This window comes from Eschrichtius robustus, chromosome X, assembly GCF_028021215.1.
Source record: "Eschrichtius robustus isolate mEscRob2 chromosome X, mEscRob2.pri, whole genome shotgun sequence".
Taxonomy (NCBI): Eukaryota; Metazoa; Chordata; class Mammalia; order Artiodactyla; family Eschrichtiidae; genus Eschrichtius; species Eschrichtius robustus.
Window position 1 is genome coordinate 16105748 of NC_090845.1, and position 17902 is coordinate 16123649.

General features: G+C 39.4%; 1 protein-coding gene and 1 pseudogene across 2 annotated transcripts in view; one reads left to right on the plus strand and one right to left on the minus strand.

The window, feature by feature from the left end:
* The window catches only part of CDKL5 (cyclin dependent kinase like 5), a 185763-nt gene that overhangs the window by 71986 nt on the left and 95875 nt on the right, over positions 1–17902 (plus strand). The gene's annotated exons all lie outside the window — the stretch shown is intronic.
* On the minus strand, positions 2590–3583 carry LOC137756982 (actin-related protein 2/3 complex subunit 1A pseudogene; annotated as a pseudogene).

Genomic DNA, 17902 nt, shown 5'->3' on the forward strand with positions numbered 1-17902 from the left:
CTGTCTTGATTTACTGTAGCTTTGTAGTAAGTCTTAAAGTCAGGTAGTGTCAGTCCTCCAATTTTGTTGTTCTTTTTCAGTATTGTGTTGGCTATTCCAGGTCTTTTGCCTTTATGTTTTATCTTTTAAATCAGTTTGTTGATATCCACAAAAGAGCTTGCTAGGATTGGGATTGCATTGAATCTGTAGATCAAGTTGAGAATTGACATCTTAACAATATTGTGTGTTCTAATCAATGACCACAGAATATCTCTCCATTTGATTTTTCTCTCTTTGATTTCTTTCAACAAAGTTATTTAGTTTTTCACATACATATCTTACAATTGTTTTGTTAGATTTATACCTAAGTCATTTTTTTCTTTTGGTGATAGTATAAATGGTATTGTTTTTAATTTTTAAATTCCAGTTGTTCCTTGCTGGTATATAGGAAAGTGATTGACTTTTGTATATTAGCTTTGTATCCTGTGACCTTGCTAGAATTGCGTATTAGTTCCAGTGTTTTTTGGGGGGTAAATTCTTTGGGATTTTCTTCATAATCAGTCATGTCATTTGCGAACAAAATAGTTTTACTTCTTCTTTCCCAATCTGTATACCTTTTACTTCCTTTACTTGTCTTGTATTAGTTATGACTTCCAGTACAATGTTTAATACAGATGGTGAGAGAGGACATTCTTGTCTGGTTCCTGAGCTTAGTGGGAAGGCATGCAGTTTCTTACCATTAAATACGATGTTAACTGTAGGTTTCTTGTAGATGTTCTTTATCAAGTTGAGGAAGTTCTCTCTATTCTTAGATTGCTAAGAGTATTTATCACAAATGGGTATTGGGTTTTGTCAAATGCTTTTCTGCATCACTTGGTATGATCATGTGGTGTTTTTACTTTCATCTGTTGATTATGAATTGATTTGAGGATGTTGAATCAGCCTTGCATACATGGGATAAATTCCACGTAGTTGAGATGTGTATTTCTTTTTATACATTGCTGGATTTGATTTGATAATATTGGTTGAGGATTTCTACATCTGTGTTCATGTAGTTTGCCTTTCTTTAATGTCTTTATCTAGTTTTGGTATTGGTAATACCCTAATGTGTCCTCATAGAGTGAGCTTTGAAGTGTTTCTCTACTTCTGTTTTCTGGAAGAGATTGTAGAGAATTTCTTCCTTAATTTCTTCCTTAAATGTTTGGTAGAATTCACCAGTGAAACCATCTAGGTATGGGACTTTCTTTCTGAGAAGTTTATTAATTATTGTTTGAGTTTCTTCCATAGATATAGGCCTATTCAGATTATCTATTATTCCTTGTGTAAATTTTCATAGTTTGTACCTTTTAAGGAATTGGTCCACTTATCTAAGTTATAAAATGTGTGGGCATAGATTTGTTCATAATATTCTTTTATTATCCTTTTAATGTCCACGTGATTGGTAATGATGACACTTCTTTCATTTCTGATATTAATAATTTGTGTCTTTGCTCTTTTTTTCTTGGTTATCCTGGCTAGAGGTTTATCAATTGTATCAGTCTTTGCAAAGAACCATCTTTTGTTTCCATTGATTTTTTTCACTACTGAGTTCCTGTTTTCAATTTCATTGATTGCTGCTATAATTTTTATTGTTCTATCCTTTTATCCATTTGCTTTAGTCTTAAATTGTCCTTCTTTGCCTTATATCCTAAGGTAGAAGCTTAGGTTATTGATTTTAAGTCTGTTTTCTTTTCTAATATATGCATTCAGTGCTATAAACTTTTCTCTAAGCCCTGCTTTTGCTGCATCATACAAATTTTGATTTGTATTTTCTTTTTCATTTAGTTCAAAATATTTTAAAAGTCCTCTTTAGATTTCCTCTTTGACCTATGTATTATTTAGAAATGTGTTGTTTAATGGCTAAGTATTTTGAGATTTTTCCATCTATCTTTTTGTTATTGTTTTCTAGTTTAATTCCATTGTGGTGTGAGAAAATACTTTATATGATTTTTATTCTTTAAAATTTGCTAATTTGTGTTTTGTGGTACAGAATTTGGTCTATCTCGATGAATATTCCATGTGAGCTTGAGAAGAACATGTATTCTGCTGCTGTTGGACGAAGTATTATGTAAATGGCAGGTAGATTTAGTTGCTTGATGGTGCTATTGAATTCACCTATCTTTATTCTCTCTTTTTTTTTTTTTTTGCCTACTGAAAGGGGGCGTTGAAGTCTCCAACTATAATAGTGGATTTGTCTGTTTCTCTTTGCAGGTCTATCTTTTGCCTCATATATTTTGTTTTGTTTTCTTGTTCAGTATTTTTATTTAATTTTTTAACAGACAATTTACATACCTCCCCCACCCCTTCCTTTAAGTTAGTGTGACAATTTTCCATAATAAACTACTTAAAGAGAAGCTTTGGTCAAGAATGGAATGAAATAGCAAAAGAAAAAAACAAACAAAAAAAAACGCAAATCACTGCTGCTTTTAAAAAACCGACACTTTCACCAATTACATTCAAACAAAACACACAACAAGGTTTGCGCCATATGCGTCTTCAATGTTTCCTGGAGGCTGGCTCTCCTCCCCATCGTGCGAATGGCGGAGTTGCTCAGTGCAGCCTGTCTGTCCTCATGCTGGATCTGGGAGGCTCGCTCAGCTTCACATTATCCAAAGGCCCTGGATAGAAGACTCTAAGGTCTTGAAATCCCAAATGGTCATGGCTCCATCAATGCCAGTAGTGCAAAATTTGCGACAATCTTGCTTGTCCATCTCATAAATAGAGACTTGAGTGATGCTGTTCTGGTGCAGCGTCTCCAGGGCTGTGTTTTGGTCCTCAGTTGTGGCCCACTTGTCCATGTTGTGGAAGTGCTCCATGGCCGACATGTTGCGCTGGATGCTCTGTTTCAGGATGTCTAGCTTGGAGACGAAGGTCAAGCAGCCGCAGTCGTCGTAGTTAAAGAGCATGGGGCAGCAGTCATGGCCAGCAGCCACAACACTGTTTTCCGAGTCGAACGACACAATCAGGAGGGGCAGGAACTCTGTCTTCAGAGTTGAGACCTGCACACTTTTTGAGGCATCAACAACAGACACGGTGCCGTCGTGGCTGACCCAGGCCAGGCGGCTCCCGCTGGCGAAGAAGCTGACCCCGTTCACCCAGCCGCCAGTGCCACTGCCACCAAACTCTGACATCAGCTGACCAAAAGCCATCTTGCTGCCCCAGGGTGTACTGGTGACCGTGGAGCGAATGGGTTTTTTTATGTGCTTGCTTACCCACCAGTCATTTTCTGACTCGAAGTAACAAACAGAAATGAGTCGTGCTCTGCTGCCCTCAGCAAATTTGTTCTCTGGTGGGGACCACTTGACAAAAGTGGCTGCACAGTTAATTCTCAGGATCACCAGGGTCGGCTTCCAGACTCCACCTTTCTGACCCCAGACGTAGGCATTGTGGTCAGCCCCGCAAGTGACAGTGCAGTCACTCTTGGGAGCCCAGTCGATACCTGCGATGTGTCCGTTGTGCTCCTTGAATTCATGAGCTTTCACCCACTGGCTCCCGTTCTTATAGATGTGGACTTCGTGGTTATTGGGGCTAAGGGCAATCTGGGTATGATCCCTGTTCCAGGCATGGCAGGTGATTGGCTCTAGTAAAAATTGATGCAGGGACATTATTCTTAGTGTTTTCAAAGGATAAACAGCTGGGAGTTGGGACCGTCTGGACGGGCTTGGAGCGTTGAATTCACGGACTCTGGTCAGTGGACATGAACAGGCTCCAGCGGACGCGGGCGGAGGACCGAGGCCCAGAGGGAGCCCCTTATATATTTTGATGCTGTCTTGTGTGGTGCATACATATTAAGGATTGTTATGCCTTCTTGGAGAATGTATCATTTTCTAATGCCCTCTTTATCCCTGATGATTTTTCTCGTTCTGAAGTCTACTTTGTCTAAAACTGATATAGCTATTCCAGCTTTCTTTTGATTAATATTAACATGGTATATCTTTCTTTATCCCTTTGCTTTGAACCTAGATGAATCTTTATACTTAATGTGAGTTTTTAAAATCTACTCTGACAATCTCTTTTAATTGATATATTTAGGCCATTCACATTTAAAGTGAGTATCAATATACTTGGATTAATATGAACCATGTTTGTAACTTTTCTATTTGTTATACTTCTTTTTTTTTTAAACAATAACAGGTCCCCTTTTTCTACCTTCCCTGATTTCAGTTGACCATTTTGTATGATTCTGTTTTCTCTCCTGTCTTAGCATATCCATTATATTTCTTTTAAAAAGGGTTTTTAGTTGTTGCTCTGGAGTTTACAGTGTATATTTATAACTTATCTAAGTCCACTACCGGATAACTCTACTCTGCTTCTCAGATAGTACAGGTACCTTTCATTTTACTTATCCATTTGCTATAATTAGCAAATACGCTATTACTATTATTACTTAGAACAGTTATCTATTAAGAATAGGAAAAATAGATTTTATTTTACCTTCATTTATTCCTTCTCCAATGCTCTTTCTTTCTTTGTGTAGATCTGACTTTCTGACCTATGTCATTTTCTTTCTCTGAAGAACTTTTTAAAACAGTTTTTACTAGGCAGGTCTACTGGTGACAAATTCCCTCAGTTTTTGTTTATCTGAGAAAGTTTTTATTTCTCCTTCACTTTTGAAGGATAATTTCACTGAATACCTTCTAGGTTGGTTTTTTTTTTTTTTTCTTTCAACACTAAATATTTCACTTCATGGCTTCTGACAAGAAGTCAAATGTACTTCTTATCCTTGTTCTCTATAAGTAAGGTGTTTTTTTCCCTCTGGCTTGTTTCATGATTTTCTCTTTGTGTTTGGTTTTCTGTAGTTTGAATACGATATGTTTAGGTGTAGAGTTCTTGGGTATTTATCTTGCTTGGTGTGCTCTGAGCTTCCTGGATGTGTGATTTGGTGTCTGTCATTAATTTTGGAAGATTCTCAGCCATTATTCCCTCAAATATTTTTTCTCTTTTGTCTCATTCTTCTTCTGGTATTCCAGTGATACCTTTTGTAATTGTCCCATAGTTCTTGGATATTCTTTTCTCCTTTTTAAAATTCTTTTTTCTGTTTACATTTTAGTTTGGGAAGTTTCTCTTGACATATCTTTAAGTTCACTGATTCTTTCCTTGGCCATGTCCAGTCTACTGATGAGCCCATTAAAGGTATTATTCATTTTTTGTTATGGTGTTTTTGATTTTTAGCATTTCCTTTTAATTCTTCCTTAGAGTTGTATATACTTACATTACCTGTCTGTTCCTGCATGTTGTCTACCTTTTCCATTAGAGTGCTTACCATAGTAATCATAGTTGCTTTAAATTCCCTGTCTGAAATTATCCCTGGTAATCCCCAAACCTGTGCCATATCTAAGTCTTGTTCTGATGCTTGCTTAATCTCCTCACACTCTGTTTTCCCTTGCCTTTTAGCATACTTTTTAGTGTTTTTAAAAAGCCAGGTAGGATATATTGGATAATAGAAATGGAGGTAAATAGGCCTGTAGTATAAGGTTTCATGTTAATTTGGCTAGGAGCTAGGCTGTGTTTAATGTTTGTTGTAGGTGTAGATGCCACAGGCTTCAGTTTCCTCTAGTGTCTTTATTTTTAAAATTTTCTCCCCCATTATCTTTGGGTTTCCCTAAGAAGTCCTTTTTAAATAGAGTCTGTTTCTTGCAACTCTTTCCGTTGTAATCCACTGTTATTGGATTACTGTGGAACCTTGGTGACGTGGTGGTAGAGTGTGGGGAAGGGCCAGTGTTTTATAATCTTAGGACCAAGTCTTAGTCTTTTGGTGGGCCTGAGCCCTGGACTGCAACCTTCAGAAGTATTTCTTAGCCTTCCCCCAACCCCTGCTTCCTTTAGGTGAAACAAGTCTAGAGAAGTCTGTGTTGGCTAATTTCCCCTCTCCCAGGACAGTATAGAAGGCTCTGGTATATTTTCCCTTGGAGTGTTGGCCTTTGCTATGGAGAAACTTCTGGGTTTATTTCAAAACTGTTACTTTTTCCCATGGGTGTATTTCAAAATCATCACTTCTCTCTTCCTCTTACCGAAAAGGGGAGGAGATTGTTCTTGTATCTTCACAGTCAGAACCTGGTGAGGTTCCTGGAGGTAAAGCCATGAGAGTATAGAGGCTCTCCTAAGATTGGGCCCCCAGGAGTTCTTACTCACAAGCCTTTGTCAAAATTACGATTTAAGTTTTCTTACTAGTGTATTAACTCCAGCACCTTCTGCTCCGGGTAAGCTGATCTTGGATGTGATTCTCTGTATTTGCCTGTTTCTCCAGATTTCAAGAGTTCAGTTTGCCCTGTGTCCTCAATTCTCTGATAAGCCTAATAAAAGTTGCTGATTGGCAGTTTGTTCAGGTTTTTTTTGTTGTAAGGACAGGAGTGACAATATCCAAGCACTTTATGTGTTGGAGCTGATCCTGAAGTCTTATATTTATATTTTCAAATTGGAAATACCTTGTCCAGTTTAAAAATAATGTTCAACAAGAGGCTTTTAACTTGCCTATGAGCCATTTGCTTAGCTAGATCGTTATTTTCATCCCTTTGAATCTCAGATCTGTATATTTTCAAAGTGCTTAGTAAGAACTTTTTCCAGGCAAAATATTTGAAAAAGTTGAGAACTTTCATGTAGTTCTAGAAAATTGCTAATAACTTTAGCCTAAAATAACTAGAATAATTGACGACCGACCCCCCCCCCCCCCCCCCCCCCCCGCCACAGCACTGTTTTTTGTTTTATCAGATACCTTCTATAAACCACGCTAAAGTAGTTTCAGGGATTGTTTTCTTTAACCTTCATTTGTTGTTATTTTACCCCACTTGTTTTTGAAGAAGTAACTCAATTTTTAAAGGCATTTTGAAATCTCTGGAGACTAAGCATTGGTTAAATTTGAAAAACTAATGAGAGTAAATGCCCAACTCTTATGCTGCAAATGGTCTATTTTCGATTAACCTTGAAGAATGTATTCATCATAAACTACATCTTGGTGATTTTAGCTTAATAGGATTACTTTCAGAATCTGTGTGATAGAGGACAGTTTGGCTAAAATGTGTTATTTAAGCAACTGAGAAAGCACTGTGTGTGCTTTTAAGCCTTATAATTTGATTACTTGCTAAAAAATTGCATTTTGGGAGGCTTCAGTTCTTATCCTTGGAGAACAGTTGTAACCAACTTTGGGTGGTTGAGACATTGTAAATTGTATTAACCTTGCCCCCCCTTTTTAGGTTTTAAGTTTTATTTTTCTTACTGAATCTACTGTGAGGAACAGCCGTTAAACCAAGAAACAAATAAGCTGTATGGTATTTAAGATTGCTTATTAGTAGGCAAATTCATATTATTTTTACTTTAAGAAATATTTTCCTCTTTTAATTTTCCTACTTGTTTAAAATGAGTATCTACCTTTGGGAATTAAATTTTTTAAAGTGGGGGAATTAAAGTATAAATATTATGAATGTTATCTTAATATACTAAATAAAGTTTGTTTTAAAAATGATGAGTCAGTGCTGTATTGAGATAATTTGGTTGAAAATAATTATTTTTACCATGTAATAATCAGTTAGCTGTGGTCCTCCGTTTTAAAGTAAGATCTGTTTGTCTGGCGTGCTCTGAATTAGAGGCAGAAACTTTTCCCTAGGCTTTTTGCTCAGAAACGTTTCTTATAAAGAAAGAGGGCTGTCAGGAGGAAATGGAGAAAGAATAGAAGGTCTTCAGTAGTGGCACAGCAGGTGTATGTTGTGCCCTGTGCCAGTTTCCACCCACTCTCAACAGATTGGTGGGTGGTATCAGAGTTGCTCCTCCTGAGATTTTTTTTTTAAAAGCTCTTGAGAAGAAACCCACAAGAATGAACACAGTGTGTCAGTATTTTAGTCTTAACAAAAAAGCTTCCATGTGCTAACAATTCAACTGAAGATAATGGTCCACATTCAGTAAATAAGTATGTAAATTGAGGCCCCTGTTGGCAGAGACCTGACTTCAGTTCTCACATAAGGAGAGAGTAGCAGTTCCTCTGTTTTTGTCCTGATCTTGCTACTACTCCCTGCTAACTGGAATGGCAGCTACCCTTGCAAAATGCCCCTTTATTCACCACCGCATTCAGGCCCACAGCACTAGTATAGATTGCATATTTCCCTCTCCAGAGACTCTCAGGATCAGACCCATGATTCTTTTCTTTTTTTTAAAAAAATTAATTAATTAATTTATTTTTTTAATTTTTATTTTTGGCTGCATTGGGTCTTCGTTGCTGTGCGCGGGCTTTCTCTGGTTGCAGCGATCGGGGGCTACTCTTCATTGTGGTGCTCGGGCTCTAGGCACGCGGGCTTCGGTAGTTGTGGCACACGGGCTCAGTAGTTGTGGCTCGTGGGCTCTAGAGCGCAGGCTCAGTAGTTGTGGCACACGGGCTTAGTTGCTCTGCGGCATGTGGGATCTTCCCAGGCCAGGGCTCGAACCCGTGTCCCCTGCATTGGCAGGCGGATTCTTAACCACTGTGCCACCAGGGAAGCCCAGACCCATGATTCTTGACATCCTCTTTTACTTTCTGTCACCACCGAAACTCACTGGCCGTCCATTAGCCCAGAACCCTTGTCTCTTTACTGATCTGTATATCCCTCTATCACATCCTGGTTTCTCCCCCAACCCTCCCACTGTCCCCTAGAGCTCCCGAACTGCCATTAATAATTTCTCCAATGGCCTCAATCTTGCCGCAGCCTCACAGTGTAATTTCGCTTTCTGCCTCTGGGATTCTCTGCTACTGCCAAGCAGATGCCTGAGGTAGCCCCCTCTGGCACCATTCTGCTACCTCTGCCTACTACCTGGTAACCATGCTGCCTGCCTTTGAGCTAGCTCCTTGAGTACAGTGAGTCCTTCCCTCTTCAAATTTTTGCCCATGCTGCTGCTTCACATGCAGCGGTTTTTCCAGTCTTTGCTTGGCTGACTCTCTACATTCTAATCTGGGTTTCCTTGTGCTAATCTCTGTTGGTGCCTATTTGTTTCCTTCTTGGCACTTATTTAAATTTGCAGTTGTATATTCACTTACTCACTTAGCCTTTTTCATTGATTCTAAGATATACATTTCCCCCCACATTTCTGAAATTGGGGCACATCTTACCCTGGATACCTTGATTGCTTTCTGAATGGTAAATAAAATAATGGCTTATCTTACAATTAATTGTAATTAAAAAATCAATAAAATACTGTGCTTTTGATTATCTGTTCCGCTAGTTGATTGTGAGTTCCAAAGGAATCACAGTAGGAACCAGTGCCTAGTACAGTACCTGGCACCTAGTAGGCACTCCATAAATAATGCTCGGATGAATATCATTATCTGTTTGGGAGATGATGGCCCTGATATGTCTGAAGATGAATCAGTCAGTATATGCATGTAAATTTTTAATTCAGTGTCTGTGTTTGAGTTTTTAATCTTTGGAGATTGCCTTATTCTGGAATTGAAGATATTTAAATGTGTCTATTTTGTTCCCCTATTTATGTAAATTGTCCCATTATCAATATATGTACATCCTTATTTGAGAGTATTTACTCACCATGTATGAAAAATGAATCCACATAAGCTTTTATCAGGTATCAGCAATTGCTTTTCATTAGGGGGAAGAATGAGGAAGGTACCAAAGAGTAGCAGACTTGTAAGCTTTGGACAGTTTTGAGTGCTTGAACTTGCTTTTTCGTTTTACTTCGTTCTCTAAGGAGTGCAGTCACTTGGCGTGCCTACTTCACTTTTAAGGGAAAGAACAGCGAACAGGCAGCATGAGTGACTGGAGTGCCTTAGGCCAGCTCCTCGACAGGGTTCAAGCTTACTCCACAGCTGGAGGGAAGGTATGGCTCTCAGTCCTTTTCATTTTCTGAATCCTGCTACTGGGGACAGCAGTTGAGTCAACCTGGGATGATGAGTAGTTTGCCTTTTGTTGTAACACTCGACAGCCTGGTTGTGAAAACGTCTGCTACGATAAGTCCTTCCCAATCTCTCATGTGTGCTTCTGGGTCCTGCAGGTTGTTTTTGCGTCTGTCCCCACACTTTTGTACCTAGCACACGTGATCTGTGTGATGCGAAAGGAAGAGAAGTTGAACAAGAAAGAGGAGCAACTCAAAGTTGCCCCAACCGATGGTGCCAGTGTGGAGGTGCACTTGGAGGAAATTGAAATCAAGAAGTTCAAGTATGGCATTGAAGAACATGGCAAGGTGAAAATGAGGGGGGGCTTGCTGTGAACCTATACCATCTGTTTCTTCTTCCAGACAGTCTTTGAGGTGGCTTTCCTGCTGAGCCAGTGGTACATCTATGGCTTCCGCCTGAGTGCGGTTTACACTTGCAAACGAGACCCCTGCCGCGTCAGGTGGACTGCTTCCTCTCTCGCCCCACAGAGAAAAGCATCTTCATCCTCTTCATGCCACTGGTGTCCTTGGTGTCTCTTGCCTTGAATATCATAGAGCTTTTCTATGTCTTTCTCAAGAGCATTAAAGACCATGTGAAGAATCCAGAGCGTGAGCCTTACCACAATACATCTGGTCTGCCAAGCCCCTCCAATGGCTCCTTATCAACTGTTGCTCTCTCCACCATGTCCCTTCACAGGGACAAGCTGGTTCCTGGAGACAGAAACAGTTCTTCCTGCGACAGTTACAGCAAACAAGGATGTGAGCAGAACCCTGCTAATTACAGCACATAGCAAGTTCGAATGGGACAAGCAGGAAGCACCGTTTCTAACTCACATACACAGCCTTTTGATTTCCCTGTTGACAAGTGGAATTCTAAAAAAAATCTAGCTACTGGACACTGGCCATTGCAGCCCAGCAGCCGTTCTGCAGAGCCAGCAGTCATGCCAGCAGCAGTGTAAATGACCTAGAAATCTACACACATGGTTGAAAGCATTACAGTTCTGCTCAATTGTTAAAGAAAAGGAAAGTGCAATAGACAGTGTACTTTTGTTTCAGTGACTCAACAACCTCAGTGGTGAGGCTTAGCAGATACAAAGACATTAGACTACCACGGTTCTTTTGAGGTGTCTGGGATAGAAGGATGGAGAGAGAGGGATTAACAGAGGTACATGTTGATATTTAAAATGGTTGACTCAACTTGCATTCTAAGTAAAAGTTGCACTAGGTGATGCATAAGTAAGGCCTTTTTCTCTCCCATATTCCCCTAGAATGGTTCAGTGTATGTGAAAGTGATAGATATTTGCCACGTATTGGTATAAACAGATGCAGTATAAACTCACAAACATAGATTTTAAAATAATGCTCATAGTGTTCAAATTTGAGCTTTTCTCGTGGATTTTTTGGTGTGGGTCAAAATGATGTTTGCATTACATAATTTCTACTGTGAAAATAAAGCACTGTTTTTTTCCTAACCCCCCCCCCCCACCCCTAGTGTATCCTATTATAGATACTGGTTCTATTCATTATAATTTTTTCTCTTTTGTAGAAAGATGTCACAAATGATTTCCTTTTTCTGAAATGTAATCATTGATGCTTGAATGATAGAATTTTAGTACTGTAAACAGAACTCATTAATGTGAGAAACTTAGAAGAAATGCTTAGAGCTGGACTACTAAGTGTTCTTACATGAATTTTGCAGTAACTGGCAGTTCTTGCCTTTATCCAATTTAATAAACCCTACTGAATAAACATTATTTCGGAACTTATATTCTTTTGAGTTTGACAGTCTGTCTTTTGGGGTGGCTAGCATTTTTGATATTTGTCCTAAGATTTTATTTGGAATGCAAGAGAGGTTGAAAGAGATTTGAGTATTATCCATGTAACTAATTTGTTTGAAATATATACCAAAGAAATCTAACCATTTCTTCAAATGTCTTTTAAAGCTCATCACAGATGATTGGTGAAAATGCTGAGCTTAATACTTTATTCTTGCACGGCAGCTACATAAGCAGTTTTGTACAGTGAGAAATACTAACTTGTTTAACATTTCACATTGAACTACTGTCATGTTCAGCTTTATTGCACACAATGTAGACCTAGCCCATCATATATTCTAGAGAGTGTTCTTTGTTCAATAAAGTTTTAAGAGAGCAATCTGCATCACTGCCTTCTCTGAGAGCTTCTAGCTGCACTGATCTTCCTAGTCTTTTGAATTCTTCACTGGTACATCTTTATCTAAGCAAAATACGCTAGAATAGATTTTTGGAGATGGAATTGTGGAGACTATGTTAGAGAAGGTTTTCGTATTAGCATTTTAGATTATATGTAGCAGGATCACAGATACACTTACTACTTTCAGACGTGCAAAAAAATGTAGCTTCTTTGTTTTTCTTTTTTTAAATTTTATTTATTTATTTATTTATTTATTTATTTATGGCTGTGTTGGGTCTTCGTTTCTGTGCGAGGGCTTTCTCCAGTTGCGGCGAGCGGGGGCCACTCTTCATCGCGGTGCGCGGGCCTCTCACTATCGCGGCCTCTCTTGTTGCGGAGCACAGGCTCCAGACGCGCAGGCTCAGCAGTTGTGGCGCACGGGCCCAGTTGCTCCGCGGCATGTGGGATCCTCCCAGACCAGGGCTCGAACCCGTGTCCCCTGCATTGGCAGGCGGATTCTCAACCACTGCGCCACCAGGGAAGCCCTGTTTTTCTTTTAACTGATCTATTCTTCATCAGAAGCTTCCTCCCACCCCACAGGGCACCGGGGGAAGGTGAAGCTGGGGACAGCATTCAGCCTGCCAGTCCATCTGACTGCATCTTGCTCTGACAGTCTCATTTGGAAAACCCATTCTCTTGGTTCAGTCAAGAGTGTTTCACATTTCCTCCTCACAAACCTTTTCTTCAGGAAGAATCACTGTTATTTTCTAATGGGGTGCGTGTTTCTGTGGAAGACTGCAAAACTCCTGAAACCTTGGAATCAGATTGGACACTGCCACCCTCACTTCCTGTTTCACATTAATTTTCACCTATTGCTTGCTTGATTTTCTTTAAATTTTTATCTTGAGATACAGATTCACATGCAATTATAAGAAATAATACATTCCATGTATCCTTCAACTCATTTCTCCCAATTGTAATATCTTACACAATTATAGCAGAATATCATAACCAGAAAACTGACATTGATATAATCCATGGACCTTATTCAGCTTTCACCAATTTTACGTGCACTTATGTGTGTGTGTGTGTGTGGTGTGTGTGTGTGTGTATGTGTGTGTAGTTCTATCACTTGTGTAGATTCGTGTGACCACCACAGTCAAGATATAGAACAGTTTCATCACCAGGATTCCTTATGCAATCTTTTTATAGCCACAGCTGCATCCCTCCCTTCCCCTCTGTCTATCCTCTGGCAACCACTGATCTATTTATCTCTGTAATTTTGTCATTTCAAGAATGCTATTTAAATGGAATGATATAGTATATAACAAAAGTATATATATATATAGTATATAGTATATAACTGTTTGTTATAGTATATAACCTTTTGGCCTTTTTCACTCAGCTTAACTCCCTTGAGACCCATCCAAGTTTTTGTGTGGACCAATAGTTTGTTCTTTTTTATTGCTGAGTAGTATTCCACAGAGTGGAGGTGTCACAGTTTATTCACCTATTGAAGGACCTTCAGGTTGTTTCTAGTTTTTGGCTATTACAAATAAAACTGCTTTGAACATTCATGTACAGGTTTCTTTGTGAATGTAAGTTTTCATTTCCCTGGAATAAATGCCCAAGAGTGTAATTGCTGAGTTGTATGGTAAATGAGCATATAGTTTTGTAAGAAACTAGCATACTCTTTTTCCAGAGTGGTTTCTATTCCCATCAGCAATGTATGACTGGTCTCGTTTCTCCATGTGCTCACCAGCATTTGGTATTATCACTATTTTTTATTTTAGCCATTCTGATAGGTGTGTAGGTGAACTCATGGTAGTTTAAATTTGCATTTCTGTAATGGCTAATAATGTTAAATATCTTTTCATGTGCTTATTTGGCATCTCTGTATCCTCTTCAGTGAAATATCTGTTTGTGTCTTTTGTCCATTTTCTAGTTGAATGTTTGTTTTATTACTGTTCAGTTTAAGGAGTTTTTAAAATATATATATTCTGGATTAAAATCCTTTGTTGGATATGTTTGAAAATATTTTATTCCAGCTTGTAGCTTGTCTTTTCATTGCTTAATAGGGTCTTTCACAGAGCAGAATATTTTAATTTTGATGAGGTGATTTAACAATTTTTTTCCTTGTATGTATTGTATTTTTGGTGGTAAGTCTAAGAACTCTTTGTCTAGTCCTTTATCCTAAAGATTTTCTCCTTTGTTTGCTTCTAAAATTTTATAGATTTACATTTTGCATTTAAGTCCATGATCCATTTTGAGTTAATTTTTGTATAAGTTGTTTGAGAGATGTAGGTTGAGGCTTTTTGTTTTTTGGCCTGTGGATGACCAGTTGCTATAGCACCACTTGTTGAAAAGTCTCTCCTTTCTCCATTGAATTTCTTTTGCAGGCAAAAATCAGTTGAGCATATTTGTGTGGCTTTATTTCTGGATTCTCTGAGGTGTCCCATTGATCGATGTGTTTATCCTTCTGCCAGTATCATGGTGTCTTGACTACTGATATGCAGCTCTGTAGCAAGCCTCAACATCAGATATAGTGATTCCTCCCACCTTATTCTGCTTTTTCGAAATTTCTTTAGCTATTCCAGGTCATATGCCTTTCAATTTCTGTTTTAGAATAAGCTTTCCTATATCTATAAAACACTTGCTGGGATTTTGATAGGAATTACTTTAAATTTATACATCATTTTGGGGAGAATTGGCATCTTGTTGAGTCTTCTGATACATGAGTACAGTATGTTTCTCAAGTTATTTAGGTTCTCTTCAATTTTTTCCATTAACATTTTATAATTTTCAGGATACAGATCCTATAGATATTTTTTTAGGTTTATATTTCATTTCCTTGGAGCAACTGTAAATGGTATTTTGCTTCTAATTTCTGTCTCCACATTTTTATAGTTTGTATATAGAAATGTGATTGATTTTTGTGTGTTTATCTTGTATCCTACAATCTTGCTAAACTCACTAGTTCTAGGAGTTTTTTGGTGGATTCCTTGGGATTCTATATGTAGACAATCATGTCATCTGCAAATTGTGTCCATTTTATTCCTTTGTTTGCAATGTGTTTGCTTTTTATTTCTTTTTCTTCGCTTATTACTCTGATTAGAACTTACAATACTTGTTAAGTAACAATGATTAGAGCAGACTTTCTTGTCTTGTTTGCGATCTTAGGGAAAAAGCATTGTCTTTCACCATTAAATATGATGTTAGCGGTAGGGTTTTGTGGATGATATTTATCAAGTTTAGGAAATTACCTTCCATTCTTAGCTTGCCAGAGAGTTTCTTTTTTTTTTTTTTAAATCACGAATGGGTGTTGGATTTTGTCAAATTCTTCTATTGCATGATTTTCCTTCTTTACCATGTTGATATGGTTTTCAAATATTGAATCAGCCTTGCGTATCTGGAACAAATCCAACTTGGTCATGGTGCATACTTCTTTTTATATATCGCTGGATTTGATTTGCTAATATTTTGAGGATTTTTGTCCCTGAGTTCATCAGCAATATCAGTCTATAGTTTCCATTTTTTGTGCTGTCTGACAGGGTTTTGGTATACACATAGTAGTAGCCTCATAAAATGAGCTAGGAAGTGTTTCTTCCTCTTCTAATTTCTGGAAGAGATTATGTAAAATTGATGCTGATTCGTCTTTAAATGTTTGGTAGAATTCTCCAGTGAACCCATCAGAGCCTGAAGATTTCTTTTATTGGAAACTCTAAAATTACAAATTCACTGTATTTAATAATTATCTGACTATTGTTTATTTCATCTTGGTTAAGTTTTGGTAGCTTGTGGTTTTCAAGGAACTGGCCCATTTTTTTGTAAGTTGTCAAATTTATGAGTGTAAAATTTGTGGTATTTCTTTACTATCCTTTGAATGGCTACAGGATTGTAGGCATCTCCCCTATTTCATTCCTGATATTGATGATTTTTGTCTTCTCTCTTTTTAAAAATCTTTATCAGTCTTGGTAGAGGTTAATCAACTTTATCAATTTTTTTGGGGAAACAGATTTTGCTTCATTGATTTTTTTCAGTCATTTTCCTGTTTGAAATTTCATTGCTTTCTGCTTTTATCTTTATTATTTCCTTCCATGTTGCTTTGGGTTTATTTTCTTTTTCTAGTGTAGAGGTACGAATTTAGATTATTGATTTGAGACCTTCTTTTCTAATATACGGATTTAGTGCTATAAATTTCTCTCTTAGTACTGCTTTAGCTGCATCCCGCATATTTTGATATATTTTCATTAAGTGATATGAAATTAAAATTTCCTTTAGACTTCTTTGTATGATGGCTGCTTTGAAATCTTTATTGGATAATTCTGACATCTCTGTGTTAGCATCTCGATAGTCTTCTCTCATTCGTGTTGAGGTTTTCCAGGTCGTTAGCATGACAAGTCATTTTCTATTGAAACCTGGACATTTTGGACATTATGTCATTAGATTCGACCTTATTTAATCTTCTGTCTTATCTGGCCTCCTTTGACATTCCTCTGACAGGGGACGGGGGCACCAGATGGGGATGGAAATTTGGTTTCCTCAGTTCGCCTCCATTGACACCCACTGGAGAGGGGCTCCTTGTGACTGGTGTGGTTGGGAGTTGGGCTCTCCACTAGGCCTCTGTTTGTAATAGGGGCTGGGTGGGCACACAGCTGAGAGCACGAGAGCACGCAGCCATTACCGCACAACTGTTAGCGCGAGATCCTTAGCATGGTGGTTAGAGGTCGAGCTCTGCCAATGGTTGGCCAGACAGTGGTCCTCGTGGTGGAGAGCGCGATGAGAGGGAGATAGCGGCCGTCAGGTGAGCTGGGGGCCCAGGGGACAGGCTGTGGGCTGTGTCCCAAAGAGCTCCGGAGCCCTCGCCACGGCTGCCCACTGGCCAGGCCCAGGCCTTGAGGCAACGGCAAACCTGTCCCCCATCCCCGCCTCTTTGACCTAATGGCAGCGGCGGTCTCCATGGGTCACAGTCCACAGGACCCGCCCCCCCAACCCCCTTTGGGCGGCCTGAGGAGCCTGAGGGCCGGCTGGGTCCTGGACGCCTGGCTCCCTCAGTGATGACGGCTGGGCGGGCGCCGCCAGCTGAGAGCTGCCTCTTCAGCTGGGCCTGGGCACTGGTGGGAGGACCCAGACTGGGTGCTGGACGAATGCTCCCGCTCAGGGACGCCGTTTTCTTAGCCAGGGCCTGGACCTTGGAGGGCGAAAGTCGATCCTTGGAACCTTGCCCTTTCTTGTCAGAACAGGGAATAACATTTGTTTAGGTGGAGGTTTACAGGAACATCATGACCTGACCTCAAGAACAAAGGATCTGACACCAAGAAGTTTGCAACAACTAACCACACCCCTCCCTTTTGGGGAGTTCAGGGTTTTTAAGGCATGAGCCACCCATCTCCTTGCATGGCCCCGCAATAAACCTTTCTCTGCTCCAAACGCTGACGTTTTGGTATCGTTTGGCCTCACTGCGCGTCGGGCGCACGGACTTGCATGTGGTAACATGTTGACCACCCTGGTTAGGAGGGGCGGGAGGGGCAGGTGTGCCTTGTTACTGCTCCCCACGTGGCCTCCACTGACACTACCCTGGCAGGGGATTGGGTCTGCTTCCCACTCTGCCTTTGCTGGTGTGAATGGAGTCACAATTTTTACTGTTTCATCTGGCTGCAGTAGAGTGGTTATTGTCTAAAAGTTTTCCATCTTGCTGGGCTGCTCCTTTTCTGGTCTTTTAGTTCGAGAGAGAGCAGGCTTTGGTTGGGGCTATTTTTTGTCTGTGTCATGGGCATTTTGGGGTTGCTCGTTGAAGTAGTTTTATTAGAGTTGCTTTAAAATCCTTGTCAGATAATTCCAACATTTATTTCATCTTGGTGGATGTCTCTTCTCATTCAAGGTGTGA